This window comes from Eleutherodactylus coqui, chromosome 1, assembly GCF_035609145.1.
Source record: "Eleutherodactylus coqui strain aEleCoq1 chromosome 1, aEleCoq1.hap1, whole genome shotgun sequence".
Taxonomy (NCBI): domain Eukaryota; kingdom Metazoa; phylum Chordata; class Amphibia; order Anura; family Eleutherodactylidae; genus Eleutherodactylus; species Eleutherodactylus coqui.
Window position 1 is genome coordinate 371,630,306 of NC_089837.1, and position 18,063 is coordinate 371,648,368.

The 18,063-nt window shown below is 50.2% G+C and overlaps 1 protein-coding gene across 2 annotated transcripts in view; it reads right to left on the minus strand.

The window, feature by feature from the left end:
* Nucleotides 1-4,973, minus strand: part of TFG (trafficking from ER to golgi regulator) — a 28,494-nt gene extending 23,521 nt beyond the window's left edge. For both annotated transcript variants that reach the window (XM_066578378.1, XM_066578370.1), the window contains exon 1: nt 4,815-4,973. The gene's annotated coding sequence lies outside the window, so the exon portion shown is untranslated. The remainder of the gene's footprint in view (nt 1-4,814) is intronic.
* Nucleotides 4,974-18,063: the final 13,090 nt, after the last annotated feature.

Below are 18,063 nucleotides of genomic sequence, written 5' to 3' on the forward strand. Positions count from 1 at the left end.
CATCTATTGCTGTAAGTGAGGTTTGAGAACCCCACCTCCAGCAATAGATTGCTGTGATTGGTTTTTGGCGGCTGGCTCAATGGCTGAGCCAGTCAATGAATGGCTGTGATTGGACAGCGAGGCCACATGGGTCGGCGACGAAAGTAGAGGTGGAATTCTGCGTTGAAGAATCGGCGAAACTGGAAACCGGCGAAAAAAAGAAGACAACGAAAGTAGAGGTATGACTGTGCTGGAAAGATACCCCTCTATCCTCCAATCTAGGGGCAGAAACTTGTCCCTGAGCCAAAGGGTTACTTAGGTTGGATTCACTCAGGGCAGATTTGCCTGCGGCCGCTAATCCCGGCATTTGCCAGCCATGTGGGCGGGATTTGTCAAAGATCTCTTCCGCATGGGACGGCCAAACCGCCGCGGCAAAGCCGGCGCCGATTTCCTGGCCACAGCATTTCTATATTTTTTTTTTCTTTCCTCTCTATGGGAGCGCCGGCCGCAACGGAAAAGCATGCAGCCAAGCCGCTCCAAAACCCACAGCTACGTGCCGCGGGTTTTGAAGCTTCGCTTTCCTGACGGAAATCTCACGGTTTTGCTGCAGCGAAAAAACATGATATTTCCTGTGTGAACCCAGCCTTAACATTATGGCACTCACCACGCAGGGTCACCCTATATAGTTGTGTTACTACAGACGCACACTACCAGGTTGGCTTATTGTTGATGAGGGTTGGCAACAATAAAAGACTTGGTTTTTTTTCCCTTTACTTTGAAAAACACAAAAAGTAAAATATTTAGATGGCATTTAAGTAATTTCTGCTTTCCAACTGCAGCGGAACAACATCAAGGAGTCTATTAAGAGAAAAAAACCCTCAGCTCTCATAAAGGTCAAAGCGCATTTTAGGTCCCCTGCACACTGCAGACGGATTCCGGCTCTGGCGGCAGCGATGCCCGCGTGTACCTGCTTTGTCGGCTTCTTTTCTGTACTTGCGGCTCGCCGTCGCACATGTGCAGTACTGAGTTTTTTTTTCTTCCCGCTCCGTCGCTAGGGGATGATGCAGAATCCACAGCCGGCCTGCAATATTCATTGCGGATGGGCCGCGGATCGGATAGCTTCCATTGACTTCAATGGAAACTGTCCACACGGAAAAAAACTGAGCATGCCGAGATTCTTTCCTCCACTTGTGTAAACCGCAATTGGTTTCCGCAGGTGTAGAGGAAGAATCGATGTCCCATAGCACACTATGGGTGCCATTTGCTGCAGATCTACGGTGCGGACACCTGCCATGGATTCCATAGCAAATATCTGTGGGCAGCAGCTCTGAGTCTGACTACGGAGCGTATTCAAGGACCAAAAAGTGCAGATTCCCTGCGGATTTTGGCACTTCTGCTGGTTTTTGTTGTTTTTTTGGCACATGTAAAGATGCAGTGTATTTAAATGCACAAAAAAAGGAAGAAACAGAACGGTCCATTGTCTCCATGCAGAAATATGCAGTATTCCCTGCTTATTTGTGCTGGTCCATTCCAGTGCGCAGTACACACCAGAGTAGGACATACTGGGGTTTTTTTCTATTTTAAACGTGATGAAAAGTGGAGTTTAAAAAACTCATGTGTGAATGAAGCCATTGAAATCAGTGGGTTCTCTTCACCGTGTAATACGCAGTGTACTACACCCGTATGAATGAACCCTCACAATTATCTCGGCTCTCCAACTCCCCAGTCACTGTTCTGGTCAGACACTATTTCTGATTGACGACGTGTCCATAGGGATGTAATATGGCTGGCAAGTCACAACCCATGGAAACTACCCATCACTGCACTAGACTGTGACCGGCCAGCTCAGTTTACGCTGATAGATGATAGTTTGAGTGACAGTTTTGAGCTATCTTTGCAAACTTTATAGTAGCTAATATAGAATATGCAGCCGGAGCGGGACATGGCCACTAATAGAACAATACAGCTGCTTGGCATATGTAAACAACTGTATTCTTCTCCACTCTGACTGCCAGTGTCCTCGCTATGAATTCAAAGCAGGACACAGGCACAGAGAATCTTATCAGCGCAGCTGGCTGATAACAGCCTGCTCTGCTGATAACAGCTCATCACTCAGTTCTAGCACGCTAGAATTCAGTGATCAGCGACTCGTGCACGAAAACTGCAGTTAGACAGAACGAGAATCGCTCAAAAGATAGCGTTGAATGATTTTTCAGCGATTCTCGTTGTGTCTAAAAGGGCAGATATGTAAATAGAGTCCATGGGATTCAACATGTGGCAGCGAGGGAATCACAGGCATTCTAAGTGTTAAGTACATGAAGCACTTGTATGCTTAAGCATTTTGGGAACATTTAAAAAAATTTTTTTTTTTTTAATTTTAACCCCAGTAATCCCTCTGGTCTCATGTCCACGGACGGGTTTGAATTGCGGAACCGGTACGGGACACCTGCAAATCAAGGCGACCCATAGGGAATCATGGGCGCCCACAAAATAATTTAAACACGTGGATTTGTTTTGCAGACCTTTTGGTCCGGATGCTCCATTTTTCTGTGGATTCCAAAGTCAATGGAAGCCATCCGAGTGCCACAGATCACGCGGGAAAGCACGAGTTTAAAAAAGAAAACCGCCCACTGCGCATGTGCGCTGGCACACATCCACCGTGCAGAAGAAAGAAGATCTGGCCGGGATGCAGAAGACCTGCACAGACCTGGAACAGGTGAAATAATATCCCCGGCCGCAGGCAGGGTGGGATTCCGCTGCGAGCTCCTGCTCACTGATTCTGACCCGCCCATAGACATGAGGTCTTAGGCAAGTATGGAGTAGGTCTAGGAGTCGAGCCCCTTTATACCTGACAGCTATTTCATACAGCTGACTGCAACAGCCGAGACCACAGCTAGCTCCGATTATGGCCATTTAACCGTTTAGATGCCTCAGTCAATGTTTTCTGTGGTAACCAAGTAGCTACACAGAAGCTGGTGGGGCCTCAATGGCAATCGCAATGTACTGATGGGTTACCATGATGGCCCTGGACCTTGTAAAGACCCCTAGGCCTGCCACTGATCCCAGCCCAAGACAATTCAATGAAAAGGGGGTCATGGGATATATGATTTAAAGCATAGAATTCCACCAAAAATTGATAGATGCCGTCATGTTTTCAATCTCTGAAACGATTTGAGTTATGGCTGATGCCATGCTGAGCATTAATAAAGTTGTTACGTTGAACTATATGGTATGGAAAACACTAATCACGTCTTTTCAGGTACCAGAAGATGCTGGTAACAATCTAGGAGAGAACTCAGATCATCCTGCTGGTCAGGAACAAAGTTCATGTGAGGTGGCCGAGGCTTCCAGTCAACAAACACCCAGGAAGACGGCCAGCGAGTGCAGAACTGTAAGGAAACCGATTCAAGGGGTTATAGACCAATGGCGGTTCACCCTCTGAGGGCCTGCTCTGCCCCTGCAGTGGGGGACAAGCGACCATCAGAGCCTTCTGTAAACCTCCTTGGATCCTCCCGCAGTAGACAGCTATTTATTAAGTGGTTTCTGACACAGTTTGATTTTTTTAACCTCATGTGTTTATCTTTAAAGGGAACATCTCAGCACCTATAAACCCCATAAACTACATTATGTGCTCAAGGGGAACCAATAGAGAGTCTAGGGGCTGCCTTTTACCTGAGCGTCGACACGTGCACAAGGCGGGACCCTTCAGATGGATATGCGCAGGCGCTCCGCCATAAAGACGAATGAGACAGCGCGTACACGGCCTTCTGAGGAGAGTCACGCCGCATGCTGATCTCTTGGGCGCACAGCGTAGTGACAGTAGTCTCGGCGGGCTGACTGAACCCCTCACTCACTCTTGTATGAACCTTTAAGGGACTCTGTCCCAAGGTTCATGCTGTCCCCGTCACAGGCAGCACGCCCCCAGGACAGGGGCAGCGGTAACCCCCGCAGGGTTCTCATTCTGAAGTGCTGCAGTGTTTCAGAATGAATACACTTTGAAGTTTGACTTGGAGCTGAACTCTGAGTCATGAGGGCGAGCCGTGCCAGCTTGTGCCTACACAGGGAGGGAGAGAGCTGGTACCTGCTAGGCCTCTTTTGCTAATGTACTGCGGACGGTGCACACGGCTCGCCGGACACTACAGATTTTTTTTTCTAAACGACTGATTTCCCACATTATCACACAGTGATTCCGCGGGATCCGCAGCCTTTCCACGATGTGATCCCGCGGATCAGACGGCTTCCACACAAAAAAAAAAAAATGGAGCATGCTGCGATTTTCCCTCCACTTGTGGAAACCGCCATTGGTCTCCGCTAGTGTGCAGGAAGAATCGCTTCCCACGGCATGCCACGGGCGCTGTTTGCTGCGGGTCCGCAGTGCCGACGCCCACCACGTACTCCGCAGTAAATATCCGCCGTGGCCAGGAGCCCATACTTGATTCTTTTGGGAGGCTTACAGATTGTCGTCAGCACCTGTATACATTCCTGCAGTGTAAAGCATGGGGGAGAAAGCTTTAGAAAGACTCTTGCCTGACTAGATATGAAACAGATGAGCCACTTAGTAGTATAACAACCCCCGAGCACAGGAAGCCATAGTGTGTGGCACCAGGCACAGGGGCTGCAGATGGTGCGGGCGGTTATGTCAGGGCCATGTCTGCCACCTCCTAGATAAGGACTTCAGAGGAAGGACCCGGCTCCGGCCTCCTGTGAGCCACAACACCGTCTACAGGTCGGCATTGCGGGGACTGCAGCGAGAGCAGTGCGGGGCCACTGACAGGAGGACATGACACCGGCCACACCCCTGCCCGGGTCACCCGCGCTGCGCCCCACACACTCACCTAGCGCAGCTGCTCGCGCTCCTCAGGCAAAGAAACAACGCCCGCAGCGACGAGACCCCGACCGGCGAGGAAGAGGACAATGACTGAACACTCGGGGAGCTCCTGCCCTCCCTCCGTCCGCTGTCTGTCTGGTGGCGTCACCACTCCTGAGTTACAACCAATCAAAACCCCGGATCAGCCCACAGGTGACAGGCGCAGCACGCATTCTGTACGTGGCATGGACGCCGGCACGCTGCGCAGGCGCTCTGGAGCAGACTAGCATTTTTTTCTCACCTAACTTTATTTATGCTGAATTATTTCACAAAAAGGCATTAGCTGGCCTTTTCATATGTTCATTTTCTGCCTTTTGCAGTTGCATTATCGTCACTGAAGGCTGAGTCCTCTATCAGTACACAAGGGGTGATCACCGGGCTGGACATTCATAGAACTGAGTGTAAACTCAATAAACTATGGCAGTGCATCTCCTTGTGTGGATTACTATTTTTCTTGGCAGCTGTAACCAGGATGCTCAGCTGTGACCAGGATGTATGCCAGCTTAAGTTGTATATTGGATGTGACACTCATAAATCGCAGATTGTAGTCATGTTAATGTCTATCCAGCCTTAAGCCGGTCTCACACGGACGGGTTGGATTCTGCATGCAGGAGCCCACAGCAGAATCCGTCATTGACTGCAGCCAGCGACTCCGCGTCTGTTGTTTATTTACTGTGAATGACCGTAGGTGCTCGCCATCAGTTGCGGATGGGTCGGGGGGGGGGTATTATTGTATGTTGATGCCACCAGGAATTGCTGGTGGAGTCAAGATTGACAGGGAGTTGATGTACACGTACACCCCCCTGTACGTGATTGGCTGCGCAGCTTTTTGGGGACCAGGTCCTGGAAAGGCTCTAAAGATAGTTAGAAAAGGCATACAGCGACCGGCGGTGGTGCAGCCACAGCTCAAAGTAGCTTCCCCAGCAGCGCCCCAGAAGCCGGAACTCCCATAAGTGCACAAGCGGTGCGCCACCTGGGCAGCAGGGAGGCGAAAGTGAACTTACAGTGTTTGTCCGGCCGAATGTCATTTGATTGCCAGCTGTCAGCGGGGGTGGGGGCCGGCGTCCAGAAGGGAGCGCACAGCCCGTGTAAGGGACAGACCGCACAGCCGCCGGCGTCAGGGACGGAGAGCACGGCCCCCGCCGGCCGGCACGGAGCTCACATATGGTGGCAGGGACGGAGCTCACAGCCAATAACAGGGACGGAGGTGTCAGGCGGCGGGGTGGGATGCATGGCACAAATGCCGGCCTGGACAGAGGTGAGACGCTGCACTGTGGATCCATTTCTGCCGGCTCTGCTGGCTTAGGATGACGGTTTGTTGTCTTCTTAGGCTTACATTATTAGATGTTAATTACCGCTGTAACATGGCAGCATTTACAGGTAATAATGTAAGCCTAAGAAGACAACAAACCGTCATCCTAAGCTGACAGAAATGGATCCACAGTGGGCTGCTAGGACCTTCCTGCCTTCACCCTATCGGGCGCTGGGGGGCGTGAGAGGGGCGTTCCTCCTGTCAAACCCCTAGCTTCCGGTGGCGTCAAGGTACACTAATACCGGATGGGGGTCAGATGGTTTCCATTGACTAAAATGGAAGCCATCCCTGCAGAGTCTGCGCAAAAATAGGACATGCTGCAATTTTATTACCGCTCGTGGAAATCACTATCTGCTAATCTGAGCGGATATGCGAATGTTCTATTTTCTTAAATGTGTGTGGGATACCGCTGATCATTCGCATAGCTCACAATCGCGTATTCCACAATTCAAATCCGGTCGTGGGAAACCGGCTTAAAGGGGTTCTCCAAGGCTTTTGATAAGGTAACCATATTTTCCTAGGGTCAAAGTGGGACAGAGAGGTGTGGATACGGGTGGGGCGTTATAAAAAGGACAGGCCCTTCAAAAAAGACAGGGAAGAACGCCCTATGATTTTTTTCCTAATTGATTTCATACTATGCGACGCTCCCCCTCACCTCCTCTGCAAACTTCCCGCTGTCAGCACTTCCTGGCTTCCAGTTCCCAGGTGCCTGTAGTAGCATCACCTGACCAGTGGCGCCGCATCTGACCAGGCCGATGGGAACCGGAAGTCGGGAGTGCAGACAGCGGGAAGCCTTCGGAGGAAATGAGGGGGAGCGCCGCATAGTATAAAATCAACTGTGGATACGCGCCTGATTTCCAGTCAAAATCGGCATCAATGGTACGGATTCTGACTATTTTGTGGATGGGGAAAAGGCTGTGGATTTTTCCGCTGCAAACATTCTGTAGCATTTCCACCATGTGTAAACATACCCTAAGGCCCAAAGATCTGCAAATCAAGCCACCCATAGGGATACATGGGTATCCGCAAGTGAAATAAAGCATGAGCATTTCATTTGCGGATCTTTTGGTCTGGAAAAAATCGCAGCATGCTCCATTTACTGCAGATCCCACACGGAGGGCTTCCATTGAAGTCAATGGAAGCCGTCCGATTCGTGGCCCAATTGAATTCGGATGGGCCACGGATTCCTCTGGAAAGCAAGAGTTTTAAAAAAAACTCCACTGCGCATGTGCGGCGGCCAGCGCTTCCGCACATATCCGCAGTAAAGAAAAGAGAAGACCCAGATGGGTAGGTAGAAGTCCTGTAGTGTCCTTGGCTGTGGGCAGGGTCGGATTCCGCTGCGGGCTCCTGCATGTGGAATCCGATCTGTCCATGGACATGAGGCCTAAGTCAGCTTGAGGTATGCTTCCACGTGCAGAGTGGCCTCAGTAGTAATAGTGACCCCCACAGTGGCCACAGAAGTAATAGATTCCCCTATATTAGCTCCAGTAGTAATAGTGACCCCCACAGTGGCCTCAATAGTAATAGTTTCCCCTATATCGGATCCAGTAGTAATAGTGTCCCCTATATCGGCCCCAGTAGTAACAGTTTCCCCTATATCAGCCCCAGTAGCAATAGTGACCCACACAGTGGCCTCAGTAGTAATAGTGACCCACACAGTGGCATCAGTAGTAATAGTGACCCCCACAGTGGCCTCACTAGTAATAGTGACCCCCACAGTGGCCTCAGTAGTAAGTGACCCCCACAGTGGCCTCAGTAGTAATAGTTTCCCCTATATCGGCCCCAGTAGTAACAGTGACCTCCACAGTGGCCTCAGTAGTAAAAGTGTCCCCATGGGCTTTACATTGTAGCAAGATTTTGTAGCCCGTGTGGATGCAGCCTGAAGCTCATGGCTTCCAATGGGTTCTTTCACATGAGAGATGTTTTGGTGCCTGAAAGAACCCATTGGAAACCATGAGCTTCAGACTGTATCCACATGGGCTACAGCCTCACATGCATGCATTTTATAGCGATGATTTTGGAGCCCGTGTGAAAGAGGCCTAAAACTATGGGACAAATGTGCCCCTTGATCCTCAGAGGGTTAAGAACAAGGAAATGGTGCAGAATCTAATATATTTTCTATATTTAGGACAGTCCAAGATGTGGCAAATTTGTTAAAATAGGTCATTAATAGTTGATCAGCAGGAGATATATGAAACTGTATGATCCAGCTGAATCAGTTAGGGCAATACGGTTGCAATATAAATTTGGAGATTTTCCTGGCTATTCTGAAGTTCAATAGAAAAGTCTATGTGGGAAAAAATGCCACCGAAGCCAAAAAGCTACAAATTCTCAAAGAAAAAAACATAACAATTTTAAGGAGTTTCCAGTAGTGTAGCAACAACGTGAACAGAGACTGATGTCAGTATAGCTAGAGCGTACATGTTTTCTATCAAGCACATGACTTTACAGAACTGGTGACCTTGAGAAATAATCCTAAAGATCAGGTCAGTAAGGATCACAATGGTTGTAGAAGTATTTGTATGTAATGATATTCCACGTGTAACCAACATCTGTGATAAATTCTGGACTAATGCACCCTGACTCATTAGTTGTACAGTTAAAGCATAAACTATTGCTAATATAAACTTTATGATACCTTGTTGAACAAAGACCTGTAGAAATCTGTTTGGAAAGGGACCATCTTGCCGTGTAACACACAAAGAAGTCATACTCCCTGGATCCCCACTGCTCCCTTTCCACTGGTGCCCATACTTCCAGTAGTATCCTGATGTAGATGGACCGTTCCAAGACCATAAGGACACTCTTTTGACCTACTGATTGCTGTGGACACATTCAGAGTGTACATCAGGAACTTTCCCGATCTACATGCTAAACACAACATATCAATCCAGCCATGTAGATTCTTCTTAGATAGACTAATAAAAACAATGGGTGTAAAACTCATTCTCATTGCGGGCCACATCAGTGTTATGGTTGCCTCCAATGGGACATTTATAAGGGCTCATGCATACAGGGGTATTTGCATTCTGTATTACGTGTGTATTTTTTACGCTTGTAGTATGGACAGCATAATCCCCATTGATTTGCATTGGGGTATTCAGTCAGTGGTGAGAAGTCAGTGGAAAGAGAAGATCAGGATGACAAAGAACAAGATGGCTAGATACAATCAAAGCCACCATGAACATGTCAACTGCAGAATTGAAAATAGCGGTAAAAATCAGGAATGTGTGGAGAACATTTATCCATGGAGTGACCAATGAATAATCATCAGTCGGTGACCAGAGCAGTGTGGAAGTGCGCCGGAGCTCAGAATCCAAGATGGCACACATTACCTACGCTGTCCAAGCATGCCCCCTCTGCATCCAGACCTCGTCCAGGGCCACATAAAGTCACATGATGGGCCGGATTCAGCTAGCGGGCCTTGAGTTTGACACATGTAGATGGCTCCCTCATTTGGCATTTTGGCTGCTTGCATGCTGAGTTGGTGCACATGTCTGCCCTCCTGTATCAGTAAGTATATGGCCGTTTCTGTGATTGTTTGTCTGTTTTTATATTTCCCTTTCAGTGATACATTTATTTTAGTGTAGGGACTCACAAAAAGCAAGGAGCCTTGACAATTAGCTTGTGAGCTCACGTATTTTGGCCAAAATCCAACTAATACCTCTCATTTATTATGTATTATTCACATGCAGTGCAGTGTTATACACCAGGGGAGCCCAGGGTGACAGTACCTTTTGGGGTGCAGGTCAGCCCACCAAACTACTATGGCATCACTAATAGGTTGCTAGCCTGCATGGTACACTACATGTATCAGAAGGTCTGGCACCCTGTATTTACTACTCTGTGTAGGAGTATACACCAAGCAGCCACCCTTCTATATTAGGAGGTTGTGTGAGTGGTTGTCTCATTGGTGTCCTCCCCAGGTGTAACTGGCTCCCTTATTTAGCATTTTGGCTGCCTGCATGTTGAGGTGGTGGACATATCTGCCCCCCTGTATCAGTAAGTATATGGATGTTTTCAGTGTTTGTCTGTTTTTATATTTCCCTTTCAGTGATCCTTCTATATACACAGCTACAATACAGCTCATTAATGTTAAAACATCACAAATAAAGGCCCTTTTACACACACTGATTATCGCTCAAAATTTGTTCAAATGGCCGAAAGTGAGTGATAATCGTTACATGTAAATGCGGGCAGTCGTGCACTCTTCGTTCAATTGTCATTCAGGGCTGGTTTTTAGCATAAAATCCATCCTTTAGGCACTGAGAATTTGTTACATTTGAAAGCAGTTCGTTTAATCTTTTCAGTGGCTTAATGATGGATTTGTTTGCTTTGCATACACAATGAGTGCAGTGTTTACTCATGTCAGGAGAGAACAATGTACTCATTGTGTATGCAAGGGAGAAGACAATGAAATCTGCTGGACAGATAATCTCTCGCACAAACACACGCCCAGTTGTTACTGAGTTTACATAAACCAATGAGGGAAAATACAGATTACTAGGTGCGAGTAATTTTATTCAAAAATGTGGTCAATTCCCTCAATCATATGGTTGTTAAAGCAACAATCGAACTGTGTAAAACAACCCATTAGTCAAATATACCTGCAGTAACCTGTTATTACTGCTAGCTCCTTCGCTCTCATGCAGTCTGTTTATACAGGCAGATAAGTGGCTTCTTCAAACAAGAGTTGTTCAGTCTTTCACATTCGCTGTATAAGGCCGCCTGCACACAGGCAGGTCGGACCCCGCATGTGAGATTCCCGCAGCAGAGTTTAACCCAGTGACTGGTCGGTGACCCCAGCTTACCTCTCCGCCATCTTCTCCCCTGCTGCGGATATGCCGGCCGACACATGTGCAGTACAGAGGACGCCGTGCCATCGCTATGGCAATGATGCGGCTCTGGCGACCATTCTGCAATGATGATTACAGAATGATCGCGGGATGGACGGCTTCCATTGACTTCAATGGAAGCTGGCCGTGCATAGCCCACACAGAATCACAGCATGCTGCGATTTCTTCCCCGCGAGCGTGAAATCGCAACAGATTTTCACTCGTGGGCAGGAAGTCATATATTGTCATAGCAGGCTATGGGATGGATTTGCTGCAGAATCTGGAGGTGGAATCCCACTCCGGATTTCGCAAGGCATATCCGCCCGTGTGCAGAGGGCCTAAGGCTGCCTTCACACAGGCGAGTGTGATATCGGGCTGTGAAACTCATCTTCATATTGCACTTACCAATGTTAAACGTTAAAACCGCCTTGCATCACTTTGGGGAAGTAGCGATCTTAAAGCCTGCATAAAATGAAGGACGAGTGATAAGTGAACGATTTACACATTTATATGTTCATTTTCACTCATTTGAATGAATTCTTCGGTGTAAAACGGTCTAGTAGTGATCACAGGATTTGTCTAAATAAATCCATATTCATCAAAAACCAGCTTTTCTTTATTTTTGAAAATCAACAATTTGGGTAGCGTATTGGCATGAAGGACTTGTAGGGCGCCCACCGCATACATCGCACGGCTCTGCGCCACGTACAAAGATCTAGTCTTGTACTGTATACATTACATACAGCCCCGCACTGTACAGCTGTCACTGTATAGAGGTGTGTGTGTATGGCTGCTCTCACATCTGTGCCGGAACCATGTGGTCGGAGGGTCTGTACGGCTAACTTGACACGGGCCGTGAATCCCGCCCCATACGGCGCTCCCATCCATGTGAATTTCCTGAGGATGAGAGGCATTTTCATGGCAAAAGTTCACTTAGGGGAAGAAGCAGTCCTGCTGCAGAGGCTGTCAGTGGGAGACCCCGCATCATAAACAACGGGTGCAGCAATGCAGGAGCACGCAGGAAGATAGAACATGCTGCAATTTGTTTCCTGCATCGCAGTGACATGCAGGAAAACATCACTCATGTGTGACCCCATTCAAAATTATGGGGGTCTCAAAATGCACAAATCTTTAGCATCTGTGTGACGGCAACTTAAGGCATATAGCAGACCACAAAGGACTAGCAAGCACAGGTATCGTGGAACACAGTGCAGGAAGACCTTACTAATGGATGAGTGATTCCTTCATCAGACCGAAGCAAACGCTCATTGGTTGTTTCATTGATCAGAGCTTCTATCCCCGATTGGTCGGTGGAACCTGGCCGAGAGGCTGTAGTTACAGCTGAAAGTCCGGGCCAGGCATCGCTCTCCACAGCCTCCCCTCCTCCTGCACTGACGCAGCAGCTCCATAGCATTATATTATACTGCCATCTGACAGGCATTCTGTCAAGCCACAGGCAATCTGCAATGACAGCGCTGGGGCCTTTCAGAAGCCCCCTGCTGCCGTGGTAACTGCATAGCCACCCGTGATCTTATCGAAGGGGTCTGTACGGGATCCCCGAACGTCAGTCATGGCAGTTAAATGCCGCTGTCAGAATTGACAATGGCATTTAAAAGGTTAACAGCTCTGATAAGCAGCGCCGCTTATCAGAGCTGTTGCAGCTGGGTGTCGACTGTAAGAAACAGCGATGTATGGAGGCAATCTCCCTTCATACACACCCTGAAGCTGCAGGACCTAACTGTACATCCTGTAGTATTAAAGGGGTTGTCCTGCGAAAGCAAGTGGGGGTATACACTTCTGTATGGCCATATTAATGCACTTTGTAATGTACATTGTGCATTAATTATGAGCCAAACAGAAGTTATTCACTTACCTGCTCCGTTGCTAGCGTCCTTGTCTCCATGGTGCCGTCTAATTTTCAGCGTCTAATCGCCGGATTAGACGCGCTTGCGCAGTCCTGGTCTTCTTCTTTTCTGAATGGGGCCGCTCGTGCCGGAGAGCGGCTCCTCGTAGCTCCGCCCCGTCACGTGCCGATTCCAGCCAATCAGGAGGCTGGAATCGGCAATGGACCGCACAGAAGCCCTGCGGTCCACCGAGGGAGAAGATCCCGGCGGCCATCTTCACCAGGTAAGTAAGAAGTCACCGGAGCGCGGGGATTCAGGTAAGCGCTGTGCGGTTTTTTTTTTAAGTCCCTGCATCGGGTTTGTCTCGCGCCGAACGGGGGGGCTGTTGAAAAAAAAAAAAAACGTTTCGGCGCGGGACAACCCCTTTAAGGGGTTAAGAGTAGTTAGGGGGGCCTCAAGATGAACTTTTGCACCCGGCCCATGAGCCTTTAGGTAGACCCCAGGCATATAGTGCAGAGCTGTGTGTGGACCGTGTGTGCAGTGCAGAGCTGTGTGTGGACCGTGTGTGCAGTGCAGAGCTGTGTGTGGACCGTGTGTGCAGTGCAGAGCTGTGTGTGGACCGTGTGTGCAGTGCAGAGCTGTGTGTGGACCTGTGTGCAGTGCAGAGCTGTGTGTGGACCGTGTGTGCAGTGCAGAGCTGTGTGTGGAACGTGTGTACAGTGCAGAGCTGTGTGTGGAACGTGTGTGCAGTGCAGAGCTGTGTGTGGACCGCGTGTGCAGTGCAGAGCTGTGTGTGGACCGCGTGTGCAGTGCAGAGCTGTGTGTGGACCGTGTGTGCAGTGCAGAGCTGTGTGTGGAACGTGTGTGCAGTGCAGAGCTGTGTGTGGAACGTGTGTACAGTGCAGAGCTGTGTGTGAACCGTGTGTGCAGTGCAGAGCTGTGTGTGGAACGTTTGTACAGTGCAGAGCTGTGTGTGGAACGTGTGTGCAGTGCAGAGCTGTGTGTGGAACGTGTGTAGAGTGCAGAGCTGTGTGTATTGTGTGTGCAGTGCAGAGCTGTGTGTGGAACGTGTGTACAGTGCAGAGCTGTGTGTGGAACGTGTGTGCAGTGCAGAGCTGTGTGTGGAACGTGTGTGCAGTGCAGAGCTGTGTGTGGAACGTGTGTGCAGTGCAGAGCTGTGTGTAGAACGTGTGTGCAGTGCAGAGCTGTGTGTGGAACGTGTGTGCAGTGCAGAGCTGTGTGTGGACCGTGTGCAGTGCAGAGCTGTGTGTGGAACGTGTGTGCAGTGCAGAGCTGTGTGTGACACGTGTGTACAGTGCAGAGCTGTGTGTGGAACGTGTGTGCAGTGCAGAGTTGTGTGTGGAACGTGTGTACAGTGCAGAGCTGTGTGTGGAAAGTGTGTGCAGTGCAGAGTTGTGTGTGGAACGTGTGTAGAGTGCAGAGCTGTGTGTAATGTGTGTGCAGTGCAGAACTGTGTGTGGAACGTGTGTACAGTGCAGAGCTGTGTGTGGAACGTGTGTACAGTGCAGAGCTGTGTGTGGAACGTGTGTGCAGTGCAGAGCTGTGTGTGGAACGTGTGTACAGTGCAGAGCTGTGTGTGGAACGTGTGTACAGTGCAGAGCTGTGTGTGGAACGTGTGTACAGTGCAGAGCTGTGTGTGGAACGTGTGTGCAGTGCAGAGCTGTGTGGAACATGTGTGCAGTGCAGAGCTGTGTGTGGAACGTGTGTGCAGTGCAGAGCTGTGTGTGGAACGTGTGTGCAGTGCAGAGCTGTGTGTGGACCGTGTGCAGTGCAGAGCTGTGTGTGGAACGTGTGTGCAGTGCAGAGCTGTGTGTGACACGTGTGTACAGTGCAGAGCTGTGTGTGGAACGTGTGTGCAGTGCAGAGTTGTGTGTGGAACGTGTGTACAGTGCAGAGCTGTGTGTGGAAAGTGTGTGCAGTGCAGAGCTGTGTGTGGAACGTGTGTAGAGTGCAGAGCTGTGTGTAATGTGTGTGCAGTGCAGAGCTGTGTGTGGAACGTGTGTACAGTGCAGAGCTGTGTGTGGAACGTGTGTACAGTGCAGAGCTGTGTGTGGAACGTGTGTGCAGTGCAGAGCTGTGTGTGGAACGTGTGTACAGTGCAGAGCTGTGTGTGGAACGTGTGTACAGTGCAGAGCTGTGTGTGGAACGTGTGTACAGTGCAGAGCTGTGTGTGCAGTGCAGAGCTGTGTGTGGACCGTGTGTGCAGTGCAGAGCTGTGTGTGGACCGTGTGTGCAGTGCAGAGCTGTGTGTGGACCGTGTGTGCAGTGCAGAGCTGTGTGTGGACCGTGTGTGCAGTGCAGAGCTGTGTGTGGAACGTGTGTGCAGTGCAGAGCTGTGTGTGGAACGTGTGTGCAGTGCAGAGCTGTGTGTGGACCGTGTGTGCAGTGCAGAGCTGTGTGTGGACCGTGTGTGCAGTGCAGAGCTGTGTGTGGAACGTGTGTACAGTGCAGAGCTGTGTGTGGAACGTGTGTACAGTGCAGAGCTGTGTGTGGAACGTGTGTACAGTGCAGAGCTGTGTGTGGAACGTGTGTGCAGTGCAGAGCTGTGTGTGAAACGTGTGTACAGTGCAGAGCTGTGTGTGGAACGTGTGTGCAGTGCAGAGTTGTGTGTGGAACGTGTGTACAGTGCAGAGCTGTGTGTGGAAAGTGTGTGCAGTGCAGAGCTGTGTGTGGAACGTGTGTAGAGTGCAGAGCTGTGTGTAATGTGTGTGCAGTGCAGAGCTGTGTGTGGAACGTGTGTACAGTGCAGAGCTGTGTGTGGAACGTGTGTACAGTGCAGAGCTGTGTGGAACGTGTGTGCAGTGCAGAGCTGTGTGTGGAACGTGTGTACAGTGCAGAGCTGTGTGTGGAACGTGTGTGCAGTGCAGAGCTGTGTGTGCAGTGCAGAGCTGTGTGTGGAACGTGTGTGCAGTGCAGAGCTGTGTGTGGAACGTGTGTGCAGTGCAGAGCTGTGTGTGGAACGTGTGTGCAGTGCAGAGCTGTGTGTGGAACGTGTGTGCAGTCCAGAGCTGTGTGTGGAACGTGTGTACAGTGCAGAGCTGTGTGTGGAACGTGTGTACAGTGCAGAGCTGTGTGTGGAACGTGTGTACAGTGCAGAGCTGTGTGTGGAACGTGTGTACAGTGCAGAGCTGTGTGTGGAACGTGTGTGCAGTGCAGAGCTGTGTGTGGAACGTGTGTAGAGTGCAGAGCTGTGTGTAATGTGTGTGCAGTGCAGAGCTGTGTGTGGAACGTGTGTACAGTGCAGAGCTGTGTGTGGAACGTGTGTACAGTGCAGAGCTGTGTGTGGAACGTGTGTGCAGTGCAGAGCTGTGTGGAACGTGTGTACAGTGCAGAGCTGTGTGTGGAACGTGTGTGCAGTGCAGTGCTCTGTGTGGAACGTGTGTGCAGTGCAGAGCTCTGTGTGGAACGTGTGTGCAGTGCAGAGCTCTGTGTGGAACGTGTGTGCAGTGCAGAGCTGTGTGTGGAACGTGTGTGTAGTGCAGAGCTGTGTGTGGAACGTGTGTGCAGTCCAGAGCTGTGTGTGGAACGTGTGTACAGTGCAGAGCTGTGTGTGGAACGTGTGTACAGTGCAGAGCTGTGTGTGGAACGTGTGTGCAGTGCAGAGCTGTGTGTGGAACGTGTGTGCAGTGCAGAGCTGTGTGTGGAACGTGTGTGCAGTGCAGAGCTGTGTGTGGAACGTGTGTGCAGTGCAGAGCTGTGTGTGGAACGTGTGTGCAGTGCAGAGCTGTGTGTGGAACGTGTGTGCAGTGCAGAGCTGTGTGTGGAACGTGTGTGCAGTGCAGAGCTGTGTGTGTAGTGCAGAGCTGTGTGTGTGGACCGTGTGTGCAGTGCAGAGCTGTGTGTGGACCGTGTGTGCAGTGCAGAGCTGTGTGTGGAACGTGTGTGCAGTGCAGAGCTGTGTGTGCAGTCCAGAGCTGTGTGTGGAACGTGTGTACAGTGCAGAGCTGTGTGTGGAACGTGTGTACAGTGCAGAGCTGTGTGTGGAACGTGTGTACGGTGCAGAGCTGTGTGTGGAACGTGTGTGCAGTGCAGAGCTGTGTGTGGAACGTGTGTGCAGTGCAGAGCTGTGTGTGCAGTCCAGAGCTGTGTGTGGAACGTGTGTACAGTCCAGAGCTGTGTGTGGAACGTGTGTACAGTGCAGAGCTGTGTGTGGAACGTGTGTACAGTGCAGAGCTGTGTGTGGAACGTGTGTGCAGTGCAGAGCTGTGTGTGGAACGTGTGTGCAGTGCAGAGCTGTGTGTGGAACGTGTGTGCAGTGCAGAGCTGTGTGTGGAACGTGTGTGCAGTGCAGAGCTGTGTGTGGAACGTGTGTGCAGTGCAGAGCTGTGTGTGGAACGTGTGTGCAGTGCAGAGCTGTGTGTGGAACGTGTGTGCAGTGCAGAGCTGTGTGTGGAACGTGTGTGCAGTGCAGAGCTGTGTGTGGAACGTGTGTGCAGTGCAGAGCTGTGTGTGGAACGTGTGTACAGTGCAGAGCTGTGTGTGGAACGTGTGTGCAGTGCAGAGCTGTGTGGAACGTGTGTACAGTGCAGAGCTGTGTGTGGACCGTGTGTGCAGTGCAGAGCTGTGTGTAATGTGTGTGCAGCGCAGAGCTGTGTGTAATGTGTGTGCAGTGCAGAGCTGTGTGTAATGTGTGTGCAGTGCAGAGCTGTGTGTAATGTGTGTGCAGTGCAGAGCTGTGTGTAATGTGTGTGCAGCGCAGAGCTGTGTGTAATGTGTGTGCAGTGCAGAGCTGTGTGTAACGTGTGTGCAGTGCAGAGCTGTGTGTAATGTGTGTGCAGCGCAGAGCTGTGTGGAACGTGTGTACAGTGCAGAGCTGTGTGTGGACCGTGTGTGCAGTGCTGTGTGTAATGTGTGTGCAGCGCAGAGCTGTGTGTAACGTGTGCGCAGCGCAGAGCTGTGTGTAATGTGTGCAGCGAAGAGCTGTGTGTGTAACGTGTGTGCAGTGCAGAGCTCTGTGTGTAACGTTTGTGCAGTGCAGAGCTGTGTGTAATGTGTATAGTGCAGAGCTGTGTGTAATGTGTGTAGTGCAGAGCTGTGTGTAATGTGTGTAGTGCAGAGCTGTGTGTGAAACGCAGAGCTGTGTGTTGAACGTTTGTGCAGTGCACAGCTGTGTGTGGAACGTCTACAGTGTAGAGCTGTGTATGTAATGTGTGCAGAGCTCTCTGTGTGTGTCTGCAGTGCAGATCTGTGTATGTAATGTGTGTG